This window comes from Catharus ustulatus, chromosome 1 (assembly GCF_009819885.2).
Source record: "Catharus ustulatus isolate bCatUst1 chromosome 1, bCatUst1.pri.v2, whole genome shotgun sequence".
In the NCBI taxonomy this organism is placed as follows: domain Eukaryota; kingdom Metazoa; phylum Chordata; class Aves; order Passeriformes; family Turdidae; genus Catharus; species Catharus ustulatus.
Window position 1 is genome coordinate 81,088,171 of NC_046221.1, and position 24,144 is coordinate 81,112,314.

General features: G+C 36.2%; 1 protein-coding gene across 6 annotated transcripts in view; it reads left to right on the forward strand.

Annotated features, from left to right (window-relative positions):
- Nucleotides 1-24,144, forward strand: part of CDH18 (cadherin 18) — a 523,214-nt gene that overhangs the window by 201,386 nt on the left and 297,684 nt on the right. For all 6 annotated transcript variants that reach the window (XM_033079688.1, XM_033079757.1, XM_033079763.2 and 3 more), the window contains exon 3: nt 3,183-3,269. The gene's annotated coding sequence lies outside the window, so the exon portion shown is untranslated. The remainder of the gene's footprint in view (nt 1-3,182; nt 3,270-24,144) is intronic.

The window sequence follows — 24,144 nt, forward strand, 5'->3', positions numbered from 1 at the left end:
TTGAATATTTTAAGTATTAAAAAAAAAAAAAAAAAAAAAAAAAAAGTAAGTTTGAAGATATATGCTTGGTTGCAACTTTTCACCTAAATATTGATTAAAAGCAATATTCAGGCAATATTCTTGCTTCAAGCAAGTTATTTTTACCACTATCACTCCATTATCTTGTTTTTAATGTACCATTAAAATGTTCTAGCACTCAGATGAAAATAGACTTTGGATGAAGAGACATCAGTTAATCTTGAAACTTGCAAGTCTCAAAAATTGTTAACAAAGGAGAAATAAGAGAAATTGTATGAGACTCCATTATATTGTTGTTGAAAAAGAAATACAAAACCCTCAAGTCATGGCCACTCTGACATAAAAATAATTATAAAACAAGATTTTATTTAATGATAGCAGGGCGATTACAGTAATTTCATGACCATAAGGCGCACCGGATTATAAGGTGCACTTCCAGGTGTCAGCAAATTTCCAAACTTTTGCCAATATATATGGCGCACTGGACTATAAGGTGCACTTTTTTTTTACAGCAAGGATTCGCCTCCGGCGCCCCCAACGTGGTTGCTGGCAGAAGCCCCGCCTCCACCCAGCAGCCACGGTGCCATTGGCCCTCAGGCTCGCCTGCACCCAGCAGCCATGGCCCTACCGGCTCCCCCTGCGGCTCACAGCTCACACTTCCGGGTTGGCAAATTTCTGAACTTTGTCTATATATAAGGCGCACCAGACTACAAGGCGCACTTCCGGGTTCGGGCCAAAATTTTAATCACAAGGGTGTGCCTTAGAGTCGTGAAATTACTGTATTTTAATTTTGCAAACCAGAAGTACATAGTTCCCTCACTCTTAGAGAATCTTGAATGATAGTGCAATATATATAATTTCTTGAATATTATTGTGAATGCTGGATACCTTGTTTTACCTTCTGTGTCATGCATTGGCTCTCATGATTTCAAATGGATGTGTGTGTGGCTATATATCTTGATCTCAAGAAATACTGATTTAAAAGACTTTGAAGCAGCTATTGACAGAAATTAGTTTCCTGACTTCTTACTGCCTAACTACGTTGTTGTCTTGTGGGTACAAATGAAACTCTAACACTTTTTAGTTGTTTCTCATTTCTGTCTTGGTTTTGTGTAGTTTTTATTACTTTCATTAAATACTTTCTTCATCAGTTTCTTCTTCCACATATACCACAATCAACTTCCAAAGCTGAGTTCACTTAGATTTGTTATATTCACATTCCCTTCAAGCAAGCTGTCTTCTGTGTTGTTTTAATTTAACATAACTTTTTTTTTTTTGGTACAGATAAAATAATTTGAAGAAAGGAGTAACTCAGAGGATGATTAAGATTATATTTTAAAGTGAAACTGATAAGTTCAATAGAAATTAGGCTAAAAAGACAAATTACAGGTTTGGTTTTTTTTATAATTAATGTCTGTTGTTTTAATTTAATAATAAAACTGTCACAGAATCACAGACTGGTTTCTTAATGAGAAAAAAAAAAAGTAATAGTATTGGTTTTTTTTCTTAGGACTGTGAAAACTCATGTTTTCTATTTTTAACTTAAATGTATCAAGAAGTCCTTAAAATTGGTAAAAATTTTCTGAGAAAACTTAAAACATTCTAATGATGATAATGACTTCAGTAGTTTGATTTCTCTTGATAATGTCTGCTGCTTCTTCCCTGCTTAATATACTCCATGTGCATTTCTAAAAATGTGTGTTGAGTATTAAGAGGCACCTAGGGGCTATGCTTCCTGAATTTCACATGGTTATTGAAATAAAGTAAAAAAACAACAACCTTACTTTCTTTTTGGGTTTTTTAAATTCTCCTCAGTAAATCAAAAAATATAATGTTGTGCAGGAGTGGGAGGTGTGACAATTAAATAGCTACTCTTGGTAAGTTTTGCATAGAATCATAGAATGTTAAAGGGCTGGAAAGGACCTTAAGGGTCATCAAGTCCCAACAGCTCCCACTATGCCAAGCTGCTCAAGGCCTTCTCTGACCTGACTTGGAACATTACCAGCATTGCAGCATCCACAGCCTCTCTGGGCAGCCTGTTCCAGCGTCTCACCACTCTCACAGTAAAGATTTTCTTCCTAATAGCTAATATAAATTTCTCCTCTTTCAGTTTGTACTAATTCCCCCTTATCCCATCACTAAAGTTCCTGACAAAGTCACTCTCCAGCTTCACTATAGGAAAAGATACTGGAATGTTACTGTGAGATTTCCACATAATCTGTTCTTCAGGCTGAACAGCCTCAACTTTCTCATCCTGGCTTTGTAGATGAGGTTCTCCAATCCTCTTATCAAGTTTGTGGCCCTCCTGTAGACTTGATCTAACAGTTGCATGTCCTTCATAATCTGGGGACACCAGAACTGTACGCAGTTCTACAGGTGGGATCTCACAGGAGTAGAGGAGCGGGTGAGAATCACCTCCTTCAGTCTTCTGGCAATACTCCTTTTGCTGCATCCCAGGATTCCATTGTCTTTCTGGGTTGTAAGCACAAATCTGAGTGCCATGTTTTTTCAAAAATTATGGATAATGACTCAGCAGCTTTGTCTACCAGCTCCCTGAAGACCTGCAAATTAATTTCATTGGCTCCCATGGACTTGTGAACATTGACGTTACTTGGTCTTGAACCTAACTCTCTCCTACAATGGGCTTAGGGTTTTCATTCTCCCAGTCCCTGTCTTTATATTCTTGACATGGGTGGCGTGGCAAGAGCACTTGTAGTTGAAGATACATAAAGAACATATCTTTATGATATTGTTCTTTCTCTATGATCTAAATGACTTTTTTTTTTAGACTCTTGAAAGTTTGTGGTAAACGATGTTGACACATTTTATTTCAGGAATTTGTGGAAGCAAAGTTACGTACACATCTCTTGAAAATCTGGTAAGGATTGCCTGATAGGAATATTTTTATATCGTGGCCTATTTATGAGCTTCCTTGTTGATAACATTTTAAAAGAATGCACAGATGACATTCAGTTTTCTAATTTGCTTTTAAAAAGGTAATCCTTTCTAGAGATTTATTTGCTTAAGATAATGAGGTAGGATTACATCAGAATTAACTGCAATGCTATTAAGTGTTGGCTTTTTTGTTTGTTTAGTTTTTTTTTTTCCTTGGGTCTAGCCTTATGTTTTCAGTTTGAAAGTAAGCTGAGATTTATTTTTCCTAGGTTACAAAACAAATTCAAGACCAGAAGACAAAAACGTTAGCTGAGGTAGTAATTCTCCTGAAGAATTAAGAAACCAGTGTCTTCGAGGTATGTTTGTTTTGAAATGTTGTTAATGATTTATTAATCTTGATGCTATGCATGAGAGCAATGGTGAGTGCTTTGAACATTAGTGATTATTCTGCATCTTCAGATGTAGCTCATTTGAAAGGAAACTCCAATTTTTTTTAATTTTATAAGTATTGGGAATAAGTTATAAATGTGCTTCTGTTTTATGTGACAGTATCTTTCTGTCTATAAAATTAGACATACCCACCTGCACAGTTAAAAATCTAGAAGTATTCTATATTCTTTCTGACTTAACAGTTGCTACTTTCTTTATGTGCTGTAGGTACTGAGAAAAATTTCCAAATAAGAATGTTCAGGAAAAAGCTGTAAAACAGAAGAAATGCATATTACTATGTTTTAAATAACTACAATAAACCTTTCTATCAGCTAGATGTTAAAGAGCATGTATAGAAATAAATTATTAATGACCCCATAAGGGAGACAATAAAAAGTCATCAGTAGGTAGACAGATTTATGGAAGATAAACTAAAGAAATTCATCACTGCCTTTTCACAAGTTTAAAAAAAAACATATTTAACACTCTTTTTCAGTTACAAAATGTTTGAACTCAGTAAATTGGATTCCACTTTTGTAAATGTACCAGCGAGTCTTGTGGGGAACTAAGGAAATTGAGCTGATGCTAATTTCATTTTAGGTCTAGTTATCACTTAACATGTTCAGGAGCTTAAACAAGGCAAAATACAGTCTTCATACATTCAAAAATACCAGAGCCTGGAAAGCACTTTTTCTGTTACTTTTTGGAAATTTCTTTTGTAGTTTAACTTTCCTGGAATGCCTTCCATCCCTGGTTTTCTCTTTCATTCAATATATTGAGTTTCAAAGGATTTTATTTTTTACTCTTAGAGGATGTATTTTCCACAACAGTAAAAGTGCAATTCCTCTATCTTTTATTACTTCAATTCTCACCTGAAACTTCCTTGTTTTTGCAGGAGGTGTATTTCACCAGCACGCATTCTTGTTTCTTCTACATTCCCACCAGATCTGTGTAATTTTGCTCACATTTGAACTGATAGGAGCATGTAGAAGTTTGGCTAGTGACACAAATATCTCATGGTTGATAAGTACTGCAAGCCTATAATGTGACACACAGATTTTGTCCAAAAATAATTTTCTACTAAAAAAGGAACCAAAAAACGCAAACACAAACTCAGTTTCCTCCTCCCTCAAAGACTATAATTATTTAAACTCTGTTTAAAAAATACCTACTCAGGACTGCTGATCTTTAGAATTTTTTTCTTTGTCTTTGCTTTAGATGTTTAGGTGTTCAAAAACAGGTGTGAAGACTTTAGAATTGAGGAGTTCCATGTGTTATCTTTGTATAATATCATTCGCAGTGACTAGATTCAGATTTTTTGCCTCCTAGTTTTTGTAACCACAAATACCTCTCTTTTATTGTCAGTCTTTTTCCCTGGAGAAGCAGTATTTGAAGTACTGTAATATATGACAAGAGGGAAATCAGCAAATATTCACATATTTTACCCTATTATTCTTTTATCTGCCAGCATACCTAAATTTTGTATTGGAGAAAGGAATTTAAAACTGTTGTTGAAAATTTGATGAGACTCTACACATGTACCAGTGACATCTGGGAAAAATATTTTTTGATAAATGAAATCAATAATAATAAAAGGCCTTTTCCTGACTCCCATTGAGATACATATTGTTCCTCAGAGCACAATTTGTCTTGCAGATTGCATTTGATTTGTAGTCTAAGGATAGAAGCTCATCATATCCATGTTAAATACATGTATTTAAGAAGTATGCTAAGGCAATATTTTTATATTGAGTCATGAGGAAAAATGTGTAAAAAAGATAGATCTCACTTCACTGAGTCTTGCTGAAACAAGACACCAAGTAACATATTTAATCATTTTAAATCAGTGTACTTTAGCTTGTGATTTTGATGTGTTTTTGTCTAGCCTGATCCCTCAGTGCTCCCATGCATGCAGTATTTCTTTTCATATTTTTTAAGCCTTTATAGAAACTTCACTTTCTCCCAGTTACAGAAAAATAATTGTAAAATGTCACACAAAAATAGTATAATATGAGGGAAAACAAAAGAAGCAAAGCATGTCTACCCTTTCTCATTCCATCTGTCAGATTATTTAATCTTACTCGGTTTAATATTTCTGTCATTTTAGACTATTGTGTGTTGGACAGGTTACCGTCTGATTTCAAATGGATTTTGAGTGGATTATTTAATCTGCAGTACCAAATGCATACTGTATTCTTTTGATATATTTACCTTTCAAAATTACTACATGAAAATAGCTTATACATGGGGCAGCCTATATTTTCATGTCTGTGTAAAAGTCTGACTTGATACATGCAAATGAAAGTTTTAGAGCTACCTTGTGACAGATATGTATTTATAATGGGGCTAAAGAAACTCAACATTCTTACAAGTGTTGGTATATGTTGGCCTTACTTGTCAAGATATAAAACTAGAAATTAATTGCCTAGAGTAACGTACTTTGAGTCAACCTTGAATTTTAGCCTAGTGCAAGACTAATTGGTATATCACTTCCCTGAAAATTCAGAAATATTGCAGAATATTTTGAGTATTTTTTGAAATGGAGTTGAAAAATATTTTAAAGCAGGAAGTTGACTGAAGCATACAAAAAACTGCCAACTTAAATTTTGAATATATGAGCTTTCAAGGTTTTCCACTCTGAAAGTAAATTAAAAAATGAAATGGTGATGAAAAAAATTTCTGTCACTCTTGGAAATAATTTCTGCCTTCAAAATCAGTATAAACTGATCCATATTATTCTCAAGTTTCAAAGGAATTTATTTCATTTGAGATAATAATGTAAAAGGCCAAGGAATTTATCAAATAATTTTTCATACTGTAAGTCTTGAGAAAAAAAAATATTTTGAGACCATTTCAGCTTGCTTACATGTGTCAGAAAATATTATTAATTTGATCGTGTAACAACCACAATATGCAAGTGTTCTTGTGAAATCATGAAAATAGTAGATATTCAACAATTTCATCCAAATACATTAGAAGGATTTCAAGGTAAATTTCTAAACACTAGATCAAAACTTAGTGAAAAGTCAATCATTACTACAACTAGACTGAACTAGGTTCGGGTTTATTTGGAACCTGTGTGCAGTTTTCTTTTGTGCAACCATTCTTGTTTAAAAGTACAAAACCTAGGTATTTTGTGAAATCTGTCACAGCTTCAAGTAGCCTGTGTGCTCCCTTTTGGAGTCATAAATAAAATCATTGATTTCCTTAGTAAATGTAGTGGCAGATACTTCCACTGTAGGACTTAAGCAGCAGAAGTATAGGTGAGGATTGCATGTGAAAGAAACAAGCAGGAGGAATCAGGAAGAAGGGAAAAAATAATTTCATTTATCATTTATTGCATGGATGGAAACAGCATAATATTCCAGCCTGAAATGGCCAGTTGGTCAGTCTGCCTGTGTAGAAGAGGTGTATCTTCAGGCAGAGGTGGAGAGGTGCAGCCACACCACACCAGGGCTGAAGTAGCTGCCAAGGGCAACCAGTGGTGATCCAGGGTCCTGGTCTGGCCCTTGGCAATAGGGCATTGCTTTGACTGGGCTCTGCTGCAGAAGCTGTACCCTTGGAAGCAGCTTGAGAGTGAAAGGCAGGCTTGTCTCACACCTGCAAAGTACACACTGGGTGTGATCTGATCAGCAGGGGTCAGCTTGTATACAGGAGTTTGATTCCAATTGGCTGCTACTGGCACATGCTAATCTGCTGTCTGTGCTTTTACAGACTTTGGTTTAAAGAATTTATTTAAAATCTATTTTAAAAAAATAATTTAATTTAGTTAAAATTTATTTAAGCAGATCCAAAAAGACGCAGACATTCAGATTTCTATTACCAGTTTTCCCTTGACCTATATAACTCAAAAGTGTTTATTGGTTTTCAGCTGCTCCAGAGAAATTGCAGGATGTAAAAAAATTACAGATACGTTTTGGTTTTTTTTTTTTTTTTTTTCTTTCAGAACTCATGGGAGCTGCTTAGCAAATGCCACTAAGAGCACTTGAATTCTAGGATATACAAATCCACAAATGTCAGTTTTTACCCAGAATTTCACTATTACCATGTTCCAGTTTTATGTGTTTGCTAGCAATATGAAGTGGTTTATTTTTCCAGCAAATATTTGCTTGTGGTTTTTGATGCTTGCTTCTTAGAGTTATGGTTGGGGCTTCTTATGCTGCTTTCTTATGAAACAGCTAAATAGTGTAGTACAACTCTTTTGAAATATGGGTTAAAAATTAATGTTTCTTCTGATGGAAAGAGTAGTTAGTCCTTCTGTTTCTTATGGTGAAGTGAGTTTAATTCTAAAAGACGTTCAAGTTCAAACAAAATAAAACTTAACTAAAAGCAAAATAAAACTTAAATTAACCTGTAAGGTTGCCTGGAAGGAAATATGGACTAGCCTTATTTTTTCCTAATACTCTAAAATCACAGTGTCCAGATTTGTCCCGTGCTCTAGGGAATTTTTTATATTTATTTTTAATGGATCAATTTTTAAATGTTGTAACTGTCCCTGCTCTTGAAATAACGTTCCAGCCATCTATAGATAGAACACAATTAACTTGAGGCAAAAGAGGGAAAACCAGAAAGGAAATACATACTATACACAGAGCATCTCTCTGTATTCAATGTCAGTTTTAATGGGTCTGTAATTAGGTCAATAGACTGATTGATATCAGCACTTAGCTTCCTAGGTGACATCACCCTCTGCTTCATTACCTAATAGAGATTAAGATGGGGACTCATAGAAAATTCTGCTTCCTGGACTGGGAAAAGTAGCTAATTAAATAAGCTGCAGACTTGACAATGTCTGAATTATTTACCAATATATCCACATAGATACATCTCCAAGTCGAGACTAATAGGAAGGAAGAACACAGAGCACATGACAAAACAGACATGCTTGAAGTCCATGTATCTGAAGGAGTCTAATTTAAAGAAACTATTTTAGAGATAGTCTGTAACTGGACTCATTGTGAGTAAAATTATGGTTTGTTTAAAAGTTTTATGCAGAAAAACTAAGTCAAAATACTGGCAAGAAGCTTCGAGATTAAGCAAAAAGACAGCTGTTATAATGCATGGTCAAATGGACAGAGATCTTGGCATGATCCAAAGAGCATGTGATTCACAGAGATCAGCAGAAAGAAATAATGAGATAGGTGTCTCATATAGCTATAAATAGAAAGCTCATAAATCCAGCAAAGGACACAGCTTTGAGTGGTTCTTAATTTAAAAATATTTTCTGTGTTTTTAATTCAACATATAAGGATGTGTCTGCATAACACTAAAATACAGCAAGGACCTTTCACTGATCCTTGAAAAATGTATTATTATTAAGGTGCTGTATGTTGCAGCTGAAAGAGATTGATGCAATCATTAGTGCTTTTTTATTATTTTGTTGCTAGGGAACCTCTTCCTTTTTTAACTTTCTATTACTTTTTGGAGATAGTATTTACTCAACACTGATTTAAATTCATAGGATGAAATATTTAAAACATGACTTTTGAGATTTTAGGAATTTTTTGTTAAGAATGAAAAAGCAAGGAAGTATATTTTTCTTAGTATTGTGTCTTAAGATATATTTGGGTTTAAGAGAGACTGCTGACTGATATAAAATTACCTTTAGTTTTGAGAGGACTGTAAGGGATAAGGTTAGATAAGGCTGGGAGAACTCACACCTGATTGTATCAGCAAGCTGCAGCATGAAAATAAATGCCTGCCTGTGAAAATAGAAGAAAAATGTGTGAATTTTTTTGGTAGATGATATTTATGAACAAGTTGAATCTCAAAGATTTCTGCTACAATTGTAAGAAATTAGTTCACATGTGGCATGTATAACAAATTTGCTTATTCTTTTGATATCCTGCAAGAGTCCTCAGACATATATCTGTAAGAAGTAAAAATTAACTGGTTTATATACATATATGTATATGCTTTCAAATAAATTAGGAAACACTGTGTAAATAACATTTTGATGCATTTTCATACATACAGGTTTTCATCTTTTATTTGCCGTTTGTAAGTTCTGAGCGTCAAAATGCACTGACAAATTAACACCTGTGTTAGTTTTGAAGTCGTTTCTGTTGAGAGGTCTTAGTGTCATGTTTGATGTAGGAAATAGCAGGGATACCCTAAGAAATTCTGCTACAGTGTTGCTCCTGACAAAAAGAAAATCAAATAACACTGATTTAGAAGCACTAAGAATAGGCTTAATCCAAGTCTGAAAGCTCTAATCCAAAGTTATACAGAAGCTGTACTGAACAAGATGAATGGCTTACTGGTACCTGATCTGACAGGGGAAGAAGCAGAAATTAGATATGATAAATATCTCAAAGTTTTAAAACAATTACCTGCATCCCTTTGATTTTTAAGGCTAGAATCATCAGAATAATTTTTTTCCACAGTGCCTTCTTTTTGGCTCAGCTCTAAAATCAAACTGAATTCTTTGTTAATCTATGAGTCAGTAATAGATCTGAATGCATCAAACCTCATGAGTTGCCCTTTTCATCAAATAGAGGGAGAGAAAGAAGAAATTAATTTAAGTAAACACACATACTTTAAAACATAGTCTTTTCTAAAATTGCTTGTGTTTCTGTGCAATATATATCTTTAGAAATCACTGTTATAATTTTAAAAAAGAAAGTAGTGGATACTAACAGCTCTTGACAGGTCATCTTACTAGTCATTAGCCAGAGGTTTTATCTCATTTGCTTCCAGAGTTAAAATTGTGAGCAGAAATTGAGTGGTGAGTGTGAACACAGCTACTGCCCAGAATTTCCAGCCATACAGTAGTTTGAATGGATAAAATGGACATAAGCTTGGTACTTCATACAGTCTAATGAGATGAATATAAATATTTTGACATTTCTATTTTATGCTGTCTGTGAAGACTTATTCACAAGAAGAGATAAATAGGTATGTTCATTAGTTCTATTCCTGTGGCTTTCAGAAGTATGCAGGATCACTTTAACAAAAAACAACAATTGAAAAACCCAACCAAACAACTAAATAAAAAAACAAATCTAAGAATAAAACCACCTTACCGCCGCCAAATATAAAATAAAACAAATGAAAAGAAAATTCTATGCTTTTCCTCATTGTTTTTTAAACATGTAGACAGAAGATTTCTCAGTCTCTCACCTTCCTCCATTTCTGAAGCACATGTGTCAGCTAAGAAAAAAAATCATTGATCTTTAACAGCTACCAGGAAATATCTGCTAGTCTGCTCACACAAGCTTTTACTCTTCTATTTCAAACCTTTTATTCAGGACAACTTGTACCAACATTTCAGAAGTAAATTAGGCAGCCCGTTACTTTTAGGTTTGCTGCAGTCTAATATAGGTGTCTGTATATGCCTGCCACTTTTAAATCCACTTGCTACAGCAGTGCCCCAAGGTTTTTTTAAAGCGATTCCAATGGTTTTTTTTATCATTGCTGATTTTGGCTGGTATGAGTACTTGCTCTCCAAAGAGCGAGTCCCAGCACAGAGTTTTAGTTTTTAGGTTTTTAGTTTCTTAGAAATCCTTGGTTTTGCTTGACTCTCCTTGAGTGACAGACCACTTTGCAATGGTTGTGACTATATTTTTTTTTAAGAATTTTTCTAACTAAACCTGTGATCTATTCATTAACAGTTTGGTGTACATTTTGTGCACACAGTTGTAGTGAGGAGCTTTTTATTTTCATTCATGTCAAATTTTTTCAGAATATAAGGAGGATTTTAGTTCTTTGTGATTTAGATCCCAAAATTCCTCAAGGTGTCTGAATTAAGAAACTTTGTGCATCCCTGAAATATGCCATATTACACCAGTGAAATAATTTCTGATACCTCGAAAATAGAAGACAACTGCATAGGTTTTAGCCCCTCTTCTTAGTCACATTGAATTCAACTGGACCTAATGCTTCAATATAAGAAAATAAGTGGATACACAAAAGTGACTTATTTTTAAAGCAGGCTTATAAATTATCCAAATTTGAAAAAGAGACACATTATGCATGAAGGGTTTAATAACTGAAGGACATGGATAATCCCTATTAAATAGATTTATACTGAACTTTGGCAGCTGATACGATCCTGTAGAGTAAATCTGAATTTCCAAGTCTCACAATACATGATTATTCCTGAGATCTTTCCTAATGTGATGCAAAATTGCTTTTACTCTAATTGTTTGCAGTAAATTAAAAAAATAAAATTAATGAAACTTGTCAATGGGCAAAGCAGATGTGTTTTATTTATTGTCCAAGGTGATTCATATATCATCTTACAATTGTCATTTTTCTGGGGGAAATATCAAATGACTATTATTGGGGAGACTGGCTAATCTTAATTCTAAAAGATAATAAAGGAGTGAGTTTATAAAGCAAAAAGCACCTATAATTACAAGATATTACAAGAGGTTTTTAAAATAGACATTTAATTTAAGTAAACACACAAGTAATAAGTAATAATAAGTAATAGACAGGATTTAATTGAGGAAATAGAAGGTCACTGGTGCAGATGAGGCTAGAATGTAAACATTTTCAAGCAAGCACCCACTCAAGGCTCTATATGCACATGACTTTTTTGTTGAAACATACCTAAACTCCTTCTGTAATCAAGCTAGCTTCTGTTCTTAATGATACATAATTGACAGCTGACTGAACATTGCAGTTAAAGCAATCCATCTCAGAAATCCCTCAATGATCTATTAATTACTGTTTCCAAGTAACATTGAACTAACTCTTTCAAAGTGACAATATAATATAAGTAAATTTTCTTCCAGCAAGTAATGGTAGAAAATAGAAGGTCATTTACATCTCCATTTGCTTTTGTTCTTTTGGAATTTTTTTTCCTTTTAGTTTGAGAACGTGCGGCTTGGGAGTATTCCAGGCACAACACAAAGTCCTTCCTTAGTCTCATTTCCCCACCATGAAAATTATAGAATTCCATTTAGAAGTAAAGAGAATTTGAAGGAAACATGTCATATGTTTGTTTATATTAAATTTGAAATGTACAGAACCTTATTTATATAAATAGCTTATATTTGAGAAATGCAACTGATATCTTGCACTGAAACCTTTTTTTAAATATTTGTACATTTCAGGAAGTTTTTTTTGTAAGGTCACTTGATTTAGAAATTGACTTTGAGTATCATGTTTCATTCAACGAGATTTGATGGGGTTTTTTTTTTGTGTAACAAGTCAGGAGTTTCTGGTTTGGTCTACTTTCTTTAATATTTTTTTTTAAGACTGGAATGCCTATAAATTGCAATCAGAACATGATACAGAGTTCAATAAATACCTTAAAGGAGATAAAACAAATGAAATTAATTAAAACCCTTGCATTCAGCAGCATTGTTTCATTCTGCCTTATCTGGGGCACTTTGAATTTCCTAAATTCTGTCTTTTGCTATATTTACTGCTAAGACAAGAAAAAGAGAAAATGCATGTGTACTAAGGGCAGCCTCTGAAGGTTAAGCCAGCTTAGTGAAATCACTTCTTCAAAATTCTATGTTATTCTCTTGCTGGAGAGTTTTCCAATTAACATTTAATGTCCAGGCTTCCATTTCATGGATCAAATTAAAAGCATCCTTCCGCAAGGTCTTCCTCAGGTGATCTGAAAATTCTCTGATGTGATACTTTTCAATTGCCTGTGTAATTTACATTTTGTTGCATTATATGATCAGCGATCTATGGAACAAGAAGTAACTTGGACATAGTATATAGTCTTCCAAATCCAACCAGTCTAACTGTGTTTCTTTTTTGATAGAGCGTCTCCAGCAGTTCCAGAGGAAGAAGGTTTAAGCTTTAAACACTTATTATTCATCTTTGACATCTAAGGTTTTCAAGTGGTTAAATAAGAGTTCATTTATCCTCTATTTCATTTACTATGTGCTCTCATATTAAATGCAAATCCATGTAATTTGGTGATAGAAGGAGGATGTCATTAAGATTCATGAGTAGGAAAAGGTGTTAACAGAACTGCAAAGGTTACAGGAATTTAGCCTCTGCTTAAGGTAAATCAAGCTCAAAAATTACCTCATTCCTGTAACATGAATGTTAAAGGAATGTTACAGTTTCTGAAACTGTAACTGACAAGAAAATTCAAAATTAATTTTCATCATCTGTGTACATCAATCGCAAAAGAAAATATGCATTTAATAAATCGAGTTAGTGTCGATTTCATGCATTTTGTAATGTATTTTCTTTTATTCAGTATAACGGTTAATATTATTGCAAACTCTTATGAAACTTTCATGGACTTCATTTCAAATTTTATTTTTTGAAGGAGAATTCTTAAAGTGAACTAAATTAAAAGATAATTACTCAGTATCATAGGAAAAACTGGTAGCTTTTTATCACTTCTAGTGCCAAATTTTACATTTCATCTAAACTGTCACTTTCAGAAAGTTTAGAAATCAAAGGGCCAGTGAACTCTGCCCTCGACTTCAGTAGAGCTGAAATTCAACAGAAATTTTAGTAACATTTGGGTAATGCAATATGGTATGATAATAAGGAAACATGGAAGGTCTATTTTCTAACATATAGTTTAAACATTTACTTAGATGCATCTACATGAGACAAACATGTTTTTCACCTAAGCCTTGCAAGTATTTTCTTACTATTCCCAAAATATTTTTTCTCATTATGGCATTCAAACCTATTTTGACAAAGAATTAATTCCTAAAATAACTGATGTTTCTCCTGTAAGTGAAAAAGTATGTTGAAAATAGAGTTGCTCTTGGACTGGTATTAACTTTCTTAGTACAGTAATGCCAGTCTAAATCTAGGATACTTTTTTACCCTCTTCTTACATCTCAATTATCTATCCATTCAGTTACCATTTTTTCTTCGCCATTTTAATATTGGTTAAAAATAAAATAAAAACAGAAGAAAACACAAACCCACTGAGTTAAGATTTCATTTCTACACTTGATTTTTCAAATATCTGCCAGAAAATGGAAAATATTCCAAATCAACAAGATACCTTCCTTCGCAACATTTCAAACTCTTCTGTGTTGTTTGGTCTGTAACGCGCCTTCCAGTTTGGATATGCGATTCCCATTTAGCATGGTCTTTAGACTTTTTTTCAGACCAGTACTGAGGAATTTAATTAAAACATGACCTAGCCCTCATCCCAGTAGCATTCAACAGACATGTCCGTTTGACATGACACATTGCTGTTTTTCACTGATCCACATTTTAAATATTAGCCAGTTTTCAAAGCAGTGGTGAGCAGAGGTGTCATACCCTTAGCTATTCCTTATTAGAGATAAGTTATTGAATCTAAATATAATGAAAATTAAAAAGGTCTTCGGGAAGAAAGTTCTACTTTTCTTTGAACCATAGCCTCCTTCATAAACCTTCTGAATAACTCAGGTTCAAAACAATGACATTTGATTTCTTGTATTAAGGAGAAAAGAAAGATTAAAGGCAAAAATTTACTGACAAGCACTTGTCATATTACACAATGAAGTATGTCATCAACACCTAAGTTTTTTCAATCTGAAGAATATTATGTGGTAGCAGTGTTGGAAATTTTGTGTAGAAATGCTAAAATATTGTTTCACTACTTTGAGCAGGTCCTTCAGTAAGGTAACTATACTGGCTAAAGGTAACCTACTGCTTCTGGAGTTGTCATTCGGCAAGGAATTCCTTTAATATATTTATATATATATTTCTTTTTTTTACATTTGCTGGTGCCCAAATCTCTTGAGTCCTTACAAAACATAGAAAGGATAAGGAAGAGAAAAAAGTGTAGTAGAAAGTGTAGAACTGGGTTAACTAAGGTTTGTCAGGGGCTGTGTCTACTCAGGTTCTGAATATCTCCAAGGATATTGATATTTTCAGAATTTGCAACAGTGTTTAATAACCTCCATAGTGAAAATTTTTACTATACCTTCGGTTTAAATATATTTTACTGGAATTCAATTTGTGCCCGTTATCTACCGGCCTGCCACTGGGCACCACAGAGATAAACCAGGTTCTGTCTTCTTCACTGTCCTCTTCACCAGGGCATTCTTTTAAGTGCATTGAGCAGTTGGGACTCCGTTCAGCTACTGATGTGTCTCGTTCAGAGCACCCTTGATTGTCGACATCCACAAAGGGGAAGGAGATAAGAAAAAAACAAAAGTTCAGTGTGTGATTGTGCCCCGGATGGAACAGTTGCTCTAAGACACGCTGCATAGCTCAAATGGTGAGAATGCCTGTGTTTGCAAAATTTAACTAATCCTGAAATACTGGTATGAAAGATTCCATTAAATAACCAGAAACTTAGTGCATAAAATTGATCAGTGTGTTTATACTCTGATTATTACACCTAAACATATTTTTAAACTAAAGCATAAGTTACGTCAGAACATGTCTGAGGAATTTATTTTTTGATCTTCTGGAGAAGCTGTTTTCATCATATGGAGTGGTGGATTTTGTATTCTGTTACATGCTGGGAGACTTAAGGGAATTGTAAAATTGATTTTCAGTGATCTTAATGAATGAGTGGACCTGTTTCACCATGTCTCATTAAAGCTGTACCTGCTATGTATCACCTACAGTGATAGCAGTCCCTTGTCTTAAGCATAAATTGTATAAATAAGGTTGATTTTAGGCATCTGTATTTGGTTAACAGACTGTCAACAGATACTAACTTGAATAAAAGACTATAACATACAGGACTCCTGGAACATCAAATTGTCACTAACTACTGAGGCACATTGCAGAAATAGGAGATACAAAGCTGATTATCAAGAAATGCTTCCCCAAAAAAAGGGTTGCTATATTGTGTGAGATAGTTGAAGCCCTTTTACTTGGGAAATAGAACAGTTGAACAGATAATTTCTTTTATGGCACATTTGAAGCTCTTCAGTATGTTTTCAGAACTTGGATTTTAGGGTATATTAAAAGCCTATATTATTAACATTGCCCACTAAAATAAACACAAAAAAATCCTATGCAAAGATGATGAAGTGAGAAGAGCAAGACATTAAAACTTTTACAACATGAATGATAATGTTGCATAAATCTTATTTTAGAGGTGCACTTGAACATCAACTAGAGCTCTAATTTGCTTTCCTTAGTGAATAAAATGGTGTAATAGGAGAGTAGTTTAAATACATCACTATGAAGAATATCTAGCTCTTTACATCTTTTGTTACAGTCAATATTTTGGAGCTTCTAGTCACTTTAATTCTAATATAAAAGTTGAATCACTTTTTTCCCACTCCTTAACATCTTGCTTAAGGTTTTGTGATTCACATTTCTGTCTTTCCATTAAAAAAATACCTTTTGAGAAGATATTCTTCTAGTACTGTTCTTCAGGAAATGTGTTGTGATAATATTACTCCATTATAAACTGGACCAGTATAATAGTTGCACAAGACAAAGATTAGGTAGTAAGAGAAGAAATTAAATTCTTTGGGTTTAGTTCAATTATATTTATTTGAGGAAAAAAAAAAAAAAAAAAAAAAGATGTTCACAAGTGTATTTAGAAATGCTATGGTTTCTCCCTCTTCATCCATTTCTAAAATGAGTAGGTCATTATCTTAATTATAAGGTCTAAGCAGCAATTTTCTTACGAAATACAAAGTTAATGATAGCAACTATAATATACCATTTCTATATATATTCAGTGGAATGACCCACCAGTAGATATTTCAAGTCAACAGCAGTGCTGGTCTTAATGTTTATGTTTTCTATTCCCTCTGCCATGAATATTTGAAATATTCAATTTTCTGGAGTTTTATTTCCTTTTTTTCCCCCCCAGATGTTCTTCCATTAATCAGTGTATTTGTTCTAATTGTATGTGTGTTTGTTCTGAGAACTACTTTGATCTCAAATATTTCACTTATGTGTGTTGCACTGTTCCATCTTTGCACATGATATGTAGTGAATGGTACATGAGGAGATTGGAAATACTGGCTCAGTTATGTTTATCATCTGCAATGTCTAAGCTTTATTGTGTCTCATTAGAATCTCCTTAAAATGCCAATTCCAGCACACCATAGCACTGGCTGATAATTATGTTATCAAAACACACATAAAAAGAGAAAATTAGGTTCACATACATATTCTTCAGCATTTTGAAATATATTTATGTGGAAAACTGGCTAATGGAGATAAGAGGAGTTTGACATTATCTTAAAGTCAGTGTTGTCCTCTTCACCAAAACCTAGTGGACTACTTAAGGTGAGTGTTCTTTAGGAAGGCAGTGAAGGCCCGGTCATGTCCCTGCACCAGCAAAGCACTGCAAATCCTACCAGTCTTTCTCTCCTGCACTCTAGGTATCACAATCACTGATATTTCTTCAAGTGTGTCTTCCCAGTATTCATTTGTCATGTTCACTCGGCTTTCACACTTAGTCTTCGTTGAAAAGTAACACAGTGAGGACATACAGCTTGTTACATATGTTACTTTGATTAAAAAGTTATTATTGGTTTATACTGGCGTTATGACACAATTTGGTCATTATTCCTGAGGGAAAATATTATATGAAAAACCAGCAAATTTAAAGGCTGAACTTTCATTCAAACTAGAATATCTCTGTTGGGTTTCTTAGAATTTAGCTTTGTTTTGTTTGGAATGTTTGTTTGTTTGTTTGTTTGTTTGTTTGTTTGTTTGTTTGTTTGTTTGTTTTGGGTACCTCTCTAGGTGAATTATTAATGTCTGTACAACTTTTCCCAGCTCAAGCACAGTAGTGGCATTATAGCAATGATTATTGGGAGCCATTTCTAAGAACAGATTTAATACTGGTCCCTCTCTGCTCTATTCTGCTCTGGGGCAGCCTCACATTGAGTTTTGTGGGCATTTTTGGGTGCCAAAATACAAAAATGATGTTAAGATATTAAGGAGCTTCCAAAGAAGGGCAATGAGGATGGTGAAGAGCTTGGAGGGGAAGATGTACAAGGAATGACTGAGGCCACTTTTTCTGTTCAGCCTGGAGGAGACTGAGGGGTGACCTCACTGTGGTCTTCAAAAGCCTGACAAGAGAAAATGGAGGGGCAGGAACTAATCTTTTCGCTCTTGTGACAAGTTACGGGACTCTAGGAAACAGCATGAAACTGAGTTGGAGGAGGTATAGGTTATATGTCAGGGGAAATTTTTTCACCTGGAGATGGCTGGGCACGGGAACAGACTCCCCAGGGAAGTGGTGACAGCACCAAGCGTGACCAAGTGCTTGGTCAGCAAGAGCACATAGTGCTCTCAGGCACATGGTGTGATTTTTGGGGTGTCCTGTGCAGGGCCAGGACTTAGCCTCAATGATCCTTGTGGATCCCTTCTGACCCATAAGAGTCTATTATTAATTTAAAATTTCAGATTAATTCTGGATGGTGAGCTAAATTTAAAGGAGTAATGGTCTGATTTTGTGTGAGATGGTGACACATTTTAAGGATGGATAATGAAATGGGTCAGCTGATAAAATCTGGTGGAGTAGAATCATTACTGAGTCAAAAGTATTAGTTCATGTAAGTTTTTCGTGCAAGATTTTAATTCTTTCCTGGTTCTTTACGATCCGTAAGAGGGAGAAGAAAAGTAAATATTGAAGAAGCATATATGAAAATCTAGATTCCAGTTTTATTGTAATTTTATGAGTCGTCTCACTGGTTACTCTATCTGACAAAATATTGAAACAACAAGAATATTTCTTAGAATTATTTTTTACGAGTGCATTATTTATTACAAGTATGTGAATTGCCCTCATTTCACAGGCCACAAAATAGTTTTAAGACATGGTTTATACACGACATAGGCAAATAATATAATTTAAAAATTACAGTAATTTCACGAATACAAGCCGCACCAATTTGACCAAAATTTTGGTGGAAACCCGGAAGTGCGGCTAATATTCCGGGGCGGCTAATCTATTAACAAAATTCTAAAAGCTGCCAACAAGGAAGTGAGAGCCCGCGGCAGCCCCAAGCCAAGCTGGAGCCCGGCCGGCCCCGGCAGAGGTGGGAAAGCCTGGCAGAGGCGGGGCCAGCAGTGTGGGGGCGGGCGGCAGAGCCTGAGCCAGCATGGCGGGGGAGCCCGGGAGAACTGGGGCTAGCAGTGCAGGGGAGCATGGCAGAAGCAGGAAGGCCGGCGGGTGGGGCTGCCTGGCAGCGGGGGAAGCCCAGCAGAATCAGGGCCAGCAGCGTGGGGGAGCCCGGCGGTGCGGGGGCCTGCAGTGCCGGCCAGGGCGAGGAAACGCGGCGGCGGTGCAGACGGGAGGGGGCGGCCGGTGAGCCTGGTGGCGGCGGCGGCAGCCCTGCCGGCGGGGCGAGCGAAAGCGGCGCTCGCGAAAGCGCCGCTCGGCGAGCGAAAGCGCCGCTCGCGAAAGAGCCGCCGCTCGCGGCTCGCGAAAGCGCCGCCGCGAGCCGCCGCTCGCGAAAGCGCCGCCGCGAGCCGCCGCCGCGAGCCGCCGCCGCTCGCGAAAGCGCCGCGGGGCGCGGCGCAGGGCGAGCAAAAGCGGCAGCGGGGCGGGCGGCGGGCCCGGCGGCGGCAGCCCTGCCAGCCGGGCGAGCGAACGCGGCAGCGGGGCGGTGCTGACGGGAGAGGGGGGCCAGCGAGCCCGGCGGCGGCGGTGGCAGCACCACCCGGCCAGCCCCGCCGAGTCGTGGCGCTGAGCTGGGCCACCCGGCCCCGTCGGCAACCATGAGCGGGCCGAGCCTTCCTGGCCCCGCCCCGAGCCAGTAAAGCCCGCTATGCCGCGATCCTGTTACTAATTGGCCAATTTGTGAAAGCTGCGCACGGATTCTCGCGATGAACGAAAGTGCGGCTAATATTCGGGGTGCGGCTTATCTATTGACAAAGACAGCAACATTGTCGAGGCACCGGGGGTGCGGCTTATAATCCGTGCAGCTTGTATTCGTGAAACTACTGTATATTAGTAAATAATTAACCAAACCTAAAAGTTAAAGCTGAAGTTTATTAATCAGTCACACTAGGATGTGACCCACTTCTCTATCTACTGACAGGTGAGATTACAGCCAACATTTCTGTCCTCTAAATCTAGTGGGTTTCAGTGTTATTATACCCTTTACTCTGAAATGTGTGGCTCATTGACAGCCTGCACTGAAATCTGTTTTCACCATATCTGCAGTATTATTTTGTTAACGAAGCTCTTACCTGCTGTGACTGAAAGACTAAATTTCCATTACATGGAAAAATTATTTTTCCATTCCCTCCTAAAAACTTCCTGCCCAAAACTTACTTTTAAAAAATTTGTTTTTACCGGAGATTAGACCTAGAAAGTGTATGAAAGAGCATCCATCTGCCTTAGGCAATGAACACAGTGGATGTATGTACATAGTAAATTAGTTGGAAATAAAGAATTTCTCCTGATAGTTCTCATGCTTAAATTGCATTCTACTAACAATTTGCCACCCAAATTAAGACAAAGGCTATAATCTACTAGCTTGTGTAGCTTCATTTGCTTCTCTATTGCCACATTTTTTTGACTTGTGTTGACTCTTCACATAAGATATATGAGAGCATGAAGAGATACAGTAGATAAAATTATAGAACTCAGACAGCACACTCTTATTTTTCAAAGGGTGCAGTTTGCCTAATCTTACCTTAGTATCATGGAATCATCGAATTGTTTAGATGGGAAAATACCTCTAAAATCAAGTCCAACCATTAACCCAGCACTACCAAGTTCATCGCTAAACCAGGTCCTGAGTGTCACATCTACACATCTTTTAAATACCTTCAGGGAGAGTGACTCCACCACATCCCTGGGCACCCTGTTTCAGTGCTTGAAAACCCATTTGGGAAGACTTTTTTTCCTAATGTCCAGTCTAAGCCACCGTTATGAAATCTGAGCCCATTTCCTCTTATCCTATCATTTGTTACTTTTGAGAAAATACAGACATCCTTCTTATTTCAAGCTATAGCCAAGTGCCTAAATTTTCAGGCCATCATCAAGTTTTAAAAGATGCAAAACAAAACTAAAGAAAAGTAAAGAACCAAACAGCAGTGTTTTGACAACTCTGTTTAAATCAACTTTGACATCCTAGAAAAAATTGATTTTTTTTTTTGTGAATATTAGACAGATATGTGAATGATTTACCTAGGAATTTCTGATAAGTTGTCCTTGGTAATGCAATTCTGTACAAATTCCTCTAACTGCAAAACTAATTTATATAGTCAGAAGTCTTGATACACAAACATAAAAGAAAAATAATGCCATTATAAAAGTAAGACCAGACCTTGAACTTCCTAATAGTTCTTTTACATTCATTTTAAGAATTTTAATTCTTTTAAGAGGATGACTGCAAATATACTAGGTACACAACCACCAGGTTGAATATGAGCTAAGCAAATACTAGAATGTAATGTTTTGAGGTCTTAGTACCATTTACACGCTTTTTGAAGTTTAAAATATAGTCTACTGCTTATTATTTGATGTGATCTTATTTTATAGCTAATGCAGAAAACTCTGTGCGTTATAACATGGAGCTTGATTGAAATCTGAATACAGTCACTATATGCTTATGGAGTAGCAGCTATTTTCTTTCTAATGTATGCATGTTGTGTGTCAAGTTACTCATCACAGATAATCAGATCATTGAATTACTGTTGGGGGTTGGGGGAGTTTCAGAAATTTTTCCCATTATTATGTTAAGCTGGCCGGGCCGCTCCCCTTTAGCTGTTAAGTGCTCAAGACAAAAGGAATAGCTGGGCTGGCCCGATTGCTTGATTGCGGAAGGGGGTTTAAGGGGTGGGGGGTGGATGGTTGAGGGCTGTTTTGTCCTTCTGGCGGGGGGGGGGGACACTCGCAGCTTGCCGGCCCGAACGCAGAGGAGAGAGGTTGTTTTTCTCCGTGGTGGGACCAGGCCCTGCACTCCGACTGCTAAAGTTTCCTGCTTCTGAGAACAGCACTGAGGACCAGGATGCCCACGGTGAGCAGAGTGTTTTCCTCACCCTTCTCCCACCTGGGACGGTGCTACCGCCTTGCCCCCCTGCTCCTGCAGCAGCTGCGACTGAGAGGCTGCCCTGCCCTACTCCATCGGAACTGTGCGGAGGAGGAGGGGCATCTGTGACTGGAAAAAGGGACTGAGACTGAGTTTCGTTCTGTTCTGTCACTGATTTTTTTTCATAGCTGATGTTGTTTTTGTTTGTCTTGTAGATATATCAGTAAAGAACTGTTATTCCAAACCCATACCTTTTGCCTGAGAGTTCCTTAATTTCCAAATTACAGTAAACTGGGAGGGAGGGAATTTTTCACTATCCATTTTTGAAAAAAAACTCTCACATTTTTCTTTTTCTGGCACTACTGTCACTAAACCAGGACAATTACGTACTCTTATTTCTGCATCTTCCAAACAGTAGCACACAAACTACACAAGCATACTTTAATAATATATTTTAAATGCAATTCAGTATTGAACTTACATAAATAAGCAAAGTGGGATTTTTTAATATTGAGTGACTGTAAAGTTTAGTGTTTTCAGGCTTTTTTTATTCTATGTAAAGTAAGTAAAGTAGCATGTAGTGACCTCTACTACATGCAGTACGGCTAGAAAAATCTGTATTGTTTACCCAACTGGCTTTTGATCCTTAAGGATTTCTTTTTACATTTTAACAAAAAAATGACTTTGTGGAAATTGTTGGAATGTAATTTAAAAGCAAAATCAAACTTATAGGTGTGCTTCAACTTTCTTTTAATGGCTTTTTGATTTGGTCTAGTGATATGCAAAGCAAATTAAAAACTTTGCCTTTTTAAAGCATAAATGTCATATGGACTTGTAAGCCTATTTCTACATTTGAAGAATAGAGGCATAGGAAGGACAGGTGTGGGTAAAGTATCGAACAAGTGGTTCAAAACATTTGGACCCTGAGATCTGTGACTTTCTGCCTAGATGGATTGCCTCTGCTTGAAAACAAAGTCTTTAACTTGCAACACTTTTATGTTACGACTTAATATGCATGCATGTTGTAAATATACACAAAAGACACACGTATACGTATGTGTGGGCATGTACATGGATTTACATATGCAGAAATATTTAATTGATATGTCAATGGTAGTGTTTGAAATTTAGCAAAACTGAGAACTAAGCCCATGGGTCTTGAGTTTTCACCTAGGGACACTTGCTTTTATAATCTCCTCCATGCAAAGAACTTTCATTTACCTACAGCAAGCACCCTTCCCCATTAATTGCAACTGCTGTTCATTTCACTGTTACTCTACTTCGGTACCTTTTTGCCCATGTGTCAACCTGTGCTCAAAGAAGATTAAATTAGTTGGTGTAATACTTGAAATCCCATCTCTGTAGTCAGGGTTCTTCTTTAGTTCTGGGGCTTGGGACTCCCATCACTAGGATTGCTTCTAGGAGTTGAGTGACATATTTAATATTTTGAAATGTGTTAATATCAGTTTGAACCTTTTGAGAGATTACTTTTCTTAGTGAGATGCTAGATTTCTTTTCTGAAAATTTTAGAATATCTTAAGAGCTGTGATTTGCAAGTAAAGTGTGAGAAGAAAATGAGTCTTGATTGCCTTAGTTTCATTTGTTTGGAAATGTGTGTATTATGCAGTGCATGGGAAATAGAAAGAAGATATAAAGGTTTCTGTTCTTTATTCCTTAATCTCAGTAAAACTTCTTGATATGCAATGTGTCAAATTATATTTGGTCTTTGAATACGATTTTTTCTAGTTATATTTCTTGCAGTTTCAGCACAGCAAGTTACAAATGTGACATGGAGTACTCCTGAGATTATGCCTGTGATAGACAGAGTTTTTATTTCCTAATCTAAACATGATTCAGTTCATAATTACCTTTGGGGTACATATTTACTCATGAGATTCAATCTTGCCATTTTTCTAGTGTTTAGCTCCCGAGAAACCTTCCTTTCAGACAATAG